The following is a 6336-nucleotide window of genomic DNA, read 5'->3' on the forward strand; positions in this document are numbered from 1 at the left end:
TATATATATATATATATATATATATGTGTACATTATACGACGAACTTCCTCTCCGTTTCCGTGTACCAAGTTAACTCACAAGGTATTGGGACTATTAGCCTTTCATTTATAATGCATTAAAGAATACTCTACATTCACTCCTTCGCTTCTAAGTCAGTAGATATTCTATCAGTCTCAGGGACCTTCTTATTGTGTGTTTGTTTCTTCAGCCCAAATTTTATACCAAAATTCCTGCACTTCTACTTTTGATGGGACAGACTTTACTGTAACTAGTATTTTACTTATCTTCCTGTAAATATTATTTGGATTATTTTAAAACAAATTATTATTATTATTATTATTATTATTATTATTATTATTATTATTATTATTATTATTATTATTATTTGTAGTAATAGTAGTGTTGGCAGTGGAAGCAGCAGCAGCAGTAGCAACAGCAGTAGTAGTAGTAGTAGTAGTAGTAGTAGTAGTAGTAGTAGTAGTAGTAGTAGTAGCAGCAATAGCAGTAGCAGCAGCAGCAACGGTTGGCACTACAGCAAAGGCAGTCGTTACAGTGACGGCGGCAGAGCGAAATTAAGTAGGAAATAGGCAACCGGATTTCTTCGTTGATTAAAACTAATTGAGCTGAGCTGAAAAAAAGACCTTTTTGAACGTGAAAACTGATTCAAAGTATTTGATTGGCTGGAAAATCGTTTGAGCAAATAAGCAATCGAATTAAGAAAAAGAAGACAGATGTAATTAATTATAATTATGGTGTAATTTGATTCCAGAATTGTTGATTCCCTTGTTTAGTGTTCGTTTAATATCGCTTTGCTTGTCATATGAGATACATACATACATACATATACATGCATATATACATACATACATACATACATACATACATACATACATACATACATATACATATCTATATATATGCGTGTATATATATATATATATATATATATATATATATATATATATATATATATATACATACATGCATATACATATATACATATATGCATAAATTCATACACGCACATATGTGTACATGTGCATATACATACATTCATACATAGAGACACATATATTTACAAATTTACGTACATACATACAATCATATAAATAGACGTACAAACATAGATTCAAATTCATATATAGCTACGTAAGTATATGTATACGTACATATAAATTAGCATACAAACATATCCATCTATACAGATGCATTCATATATACCTACGCGCATACATGTATACATAGATACATACATAGTTACATATACGCATTCGTTCGTACATTCATAAACGCATACAGATATACGTATATACTTGCAAATCACGTACACGCATAATGAAGTAATAAGGCTAAATAACGATAGACTGTCACCGTTGTATAATGCTTGCAAAAATTCGGTTACGACTGTTATATTTCAAGCCATAATAATAGCATAATTCTACAGCCAGAATATTAATACCTATGTAGGTATTAGTTGCTTGTAGGAACATTGTATTTCGTTTAGCAATCGCACTAATGCGGATCTTCCACATCCGAGAGAAGAGCTGCGTTCTCGCCTGCATCAGCCCTCAGCCTCCCGCCACATAGCTATCCCCCGCATGCGCCCAAACATGTCCTCCACCTCTTACCAGATCATCTTATCAAGGCCTTACTCTCGTTCGATGCAGCAGCTGTGGGCTGGAAGAAACTCCATGCCAGGCCCCGCACCAGATGGCTGGACATAATTAAGGAACATCTCCAGAGACTCGACGTCACCTTGGAAAATGCAGAGTAGCTGGCACGGAGCCACCAGCGATGTGGACGAGGGCACTGGTCGACCTGATCGAATCTACACGCGACGATGCCTCTGGGAAATGGTTATTTTTGCATGATGTAATTGACTTGTTCATCAATAGAAAACACGACTGAAACAGCTGTAGAGAACCTCAGCACATTTGTGCTTATATTTACAACTAAATGCGAACACAGACGTTAGATACGGATCGCTGTGGTTAGCCATTAACTGGAACTTAACTGAAAACTAATACGGTATCCGCCCAGTTAATATATTACTCGAAACTCATTTTCACACACACACACACACATATGTGTATGTATGTATGTGTATTTTTCAATGTGTACAAATAACACGGAAATAATAAATAAATAATTACCAGGGTGGCAAACATTCACATAAGAGCCAAAGATATTACAGCCTACTCATGAAGGTAGAATTTCCAGGGTTAAGTGAAACGTCTTTGTATAACAGACAAATTAAGAAATGGAGTCAAACGCAGGTGTTTTCAAATCTTTATACTTCCGACATATGTTTCGAATCATATGTCGGAAGTTTAAAGATTTGAATAACACCTGTGTTTGACTCCATTTCTTAATTTGTCTGTTATACAAAGACGGTCAGCTCGAGGCTATAACAGAAGACACCTGCGCAAGGCACCATGCAGTGGGACTGAACCCGGAACCATGTGATTGGGAAGCAAATTTTTTTCCACATATCCGTTTTATTAGGTTTAAACTGCCATCCGTGTACATACTTCATGTAAATAGATCGTTGAAATACGAATGTTCCTTGATATTTTGAGTGGTTTAGTGAGGCCATTAACCACAGAATTGTTGCTGCTGGTTTTAATGTTTACTGTCAAATAATCCCTAATTAAGGAAGCCTACAAAAGCGAGGCATTCAAGCCGTGGCAGCTCGATCTTTCTATAGAAACTACAACTGCATCAATGAATTGTCATTTCTTACCTCGGGATTATACAATGCTATTTCAGAGGAATTTGGTGGCTATTTCTAGCAGGTCATGTACAGTCCCTCTTGCTGATTCACAGCTCTATTTATGAAGCTGTTTCACTTCACTCTTTTACTCTTTTACTTGTTTCAGTCATTTGACTGCGGCCATGCTGAAGCACCGCCTTTAGTCGAGCAAATCGACCCCAGGACTTATTCTTTAGAAGCTTAGTACTTATTCTATCGGTAGATACTTAAATTGAGGCACCAAGGTAGTCCAGTAAAGTCCGCGCAGCTCGAAGTTAGGTGAATAAAAAGCAAATAAGTAACAATGATTTCCAGGTACGAAATTCTTAAATATAGAGATAAGCATAATCTTATTAATAATAGATTAGACCTTAGAATATCTTGTGTGCATAGAATAACCCGTACCTTTAAATATTTTGGGAACAGATAATGATATACATATCATATTATGATTTGGTGGCAGAAACTATTCAGGATGTCTTATCATTCATAGTATACCCTCTTTTGTCTAGAAATTTACTCAATTTTACTTTCCTATAACCCCTACCATTTTAACCTACATTCCTCCTATATTTGTATTATGTTAATCTCCCTTCGATTCGAAGAAATTTTTTTCCTTATTAGTTATATGTGAAGCTGTGACTGATTACCTGATCTTGCGCATCCCATAAGTATATCATAGAATCCCTGTGAACTATGATTATTCTACACATTTCTGTGTCTATATTAGATTTTACAAATATTTGATAAAAGCATTTCAGTTGGTATTTTTATCTTTATTGTACTTATCCCCTAATCTAACTGTAGTTATGTATCGATGGGCTTGTTCCTGCTTTTTATTTATTTTATTTTATTTTCTCTTTACATTTGTTATGCATTTCATGTCATTTAGCATTGTAATTTTTTTAATATCTCGTTTTATGAGAGAGGTTTATATAAGAAATATTTTGTCTTCTATTTTTTATTCTTATTTCTATTTTATATTTTTTAATTTTTTTATTATCCCATTTTTATAAGTCTGTAAACACTCCTTTATACTGATGTAATTTCTACTGATCGTAAAAGGATTTAGAATTTCTCTTCGTGAAATTCATTGTCTAATGTAATAAAATACGGTATTTTATGTTATTTATATTTATAATCGCACAGTATATTTCATAAATTTTATAAATTATATATATATATATATATTAGTGATATTTTATACCTTATTATATCCCATCACATTTTTCATCTTTATTGCAGGTAATTTTTGCATAAAAATATTACTTTCTTTAATGTTTTTTTAAAGTATTTTTACCCGATATGGGATTTTTTTAATTTATCGTTTAGATTCTAATCTCTGGTTGTAATTTAATCAAACCAGGTACTGCTACTCGAGTAATATTTTAATCTTAATTATAAATTTTCATTGTTGAATGGTTTTAGCACGACCACCTTAGTATTATGCTTAGGAAAAACCTTTTTAATTTACTCATATATTAAAGTACCCCAGTTTTCATATATTAAAGTACCCCAGTTTTAAGGTTTAAGTTTATTTATATATCCTTTTTCCTCTGCATAGGCATAAAATCCCTTTCTCACTTGTAACTGAATTTCATAATTAATATATCCTTCTCAGCTTTCTGTTTTAACCCCGACCCTTAAGGTTTGTGGCCTCTTCTTGTTTCTATACCTTATGCCCCTTTTATTTGATAATCTAAATATATCTTACCACCCCTTCCGCCCTCACTCTAGCTTTCACTTCCCTCTCCTTCTGTCACCTTCTTATTAGCAGGTCTCTGACCTGACGTTTTGTGGATTAGGCAAGAGTTTTGGTCTCAGTAAAATAAGGGGTCGGAAGTGGGAGGGTTTATCTGACATTTGATTAATTTATCACCACCAGCAGGAACTTAACTGTCAACTCCCATTGAGCTTAATTGTTAAGAGTTGGAGACAATATGCTGCAAATCATCTTAGAAATTTGATAATGATGAAATATCTCTCTTTTCCTCATTCTTGACTCCCACTATCCCCCTGTGTTACTCTAAGTCATAATAGGCAATAGGTAGGCATTATTTACTAAATGTCTTTTTGCCATGGAAATAGCAAAGAGAAACAATGTAATTATTTCAGTTGCTGGAACTGATATAAGCTGCACTAAAAAGATGCTTTATCCTTTTTGTTGGAAATCTATATGGCTGGTTGCGACCGAGGAGAGCAGTTTATTTCATATTGCTGTAATGTTTTCATTGATCGAGTAAATGGAGCCGCTAGAAACGGCCGTAATGCACTGATACCTGGTAATCCTTGTAACTCTAATTAAAGGCTTTTCATTTAAAACATCGTAAGATAAATCTTTTCAAATGTAAATCAAGTAGAAGTATACAAAAATAAACATTATTTTCTGCTTTATTGTTAGTTTTGTTTTATTTTGAAAAATAGAAATTTTATCTTATGGATTATTAACGTTTATATTTTGAATTACATATATATGGAGGTAGCGAAATGTTTTAAGTGCCTAGGGAGTCTAAGGGTCTTAATCCAGCCATGCCCTACACACATTACGTTATCTCGTAAGGAAAGATTTTGATCCTATTTCCGCTAATCCAGAGATGATCTGGTACGAAACAAGAAGAAGAATAGTAAAGTCAAGTCAAATAGTTCCCAAAGCACTTTAAATATTTTCGAATATGTCCCACCCGTCATAGTTTTAGGCTTTGTCTAAATACCCGGATCCCGACCAGTCGGCTATAGAATTAGACAATTTGATGTAAGAGCGCTGTAGTTTCTTTGAAGCATTGTAATATCGACGTAGGGCAATACGGGAAAATAGGAAAGCCTCTCAAAGGCTCATCTTCAGAAGAAAATTAGTCTGGGAAATATCTAGTCACACAAGTTCCGTTATCCCATTCAAATCTCTCTCTATAATTAGACATTTCCCAAACTGTTTTTCTTCTGAGAATGGACCTTTGCGCCTGTAATATAAAGATTTTGTGAAAATTTCCCTATTGATGTTGCTACGGCATAAATATTTCAATAGTTTTGGTAATCCTGGTGGAACTCATCCCCACGCCGAGATATGAGGGCTGTTGACCCTCAAGGAGCTCATCCACCTCTGGTGGGTTTTGCTGAAGGAAACACATATATTTCTCACTTGCAAAGCCAGTAGGGAGAAGGGTTGGTTTAATCGCCAGCAAGTACTCGGCCGTAAGTGGATAGTAGTGAATAACATCAGCCCGCGATGGAATTGCTCTTTAACAGCTAACAACAACAACAACGACAACAACAACAAAATCAACATCAATAACCACAAAATTATCGACAAGAAAACAGCAACAAAAAGCAAGTACGAAAGCAATGAAAGCAACATTAGCAATAACAACGACAGCAGATACGACACAAAGCAACAACAATAACAAGAATAACATTGGCGAAAACAACACAAAGAAAAATATATGCAGATAGACGATGATTAGAAACATTATACTATCGCTTGGTGCTGACTGAATGGTTTTAGTTGATAAACTACGTCTAACGAAGTGAAAATATATACTTGTATATACATACATATGTATATATATATATATATATATATATATAT

The sequence above is a fragment of the Octopus bimaculoides genome, chromosome 24 (assembly GCF_001194135.2).
Source record: "Octopus bimaculoides isolate UCB-OBI-ISO-001 chromosome 24, ASM119413v2, whole genome shotgun sequence".
Lineage (NCBI taxonomy): Eukaryota > Metazoa > Mollusca > Cephalopoda > Octopoda > Octopodidae > Octopus > Octopus bimaculoides.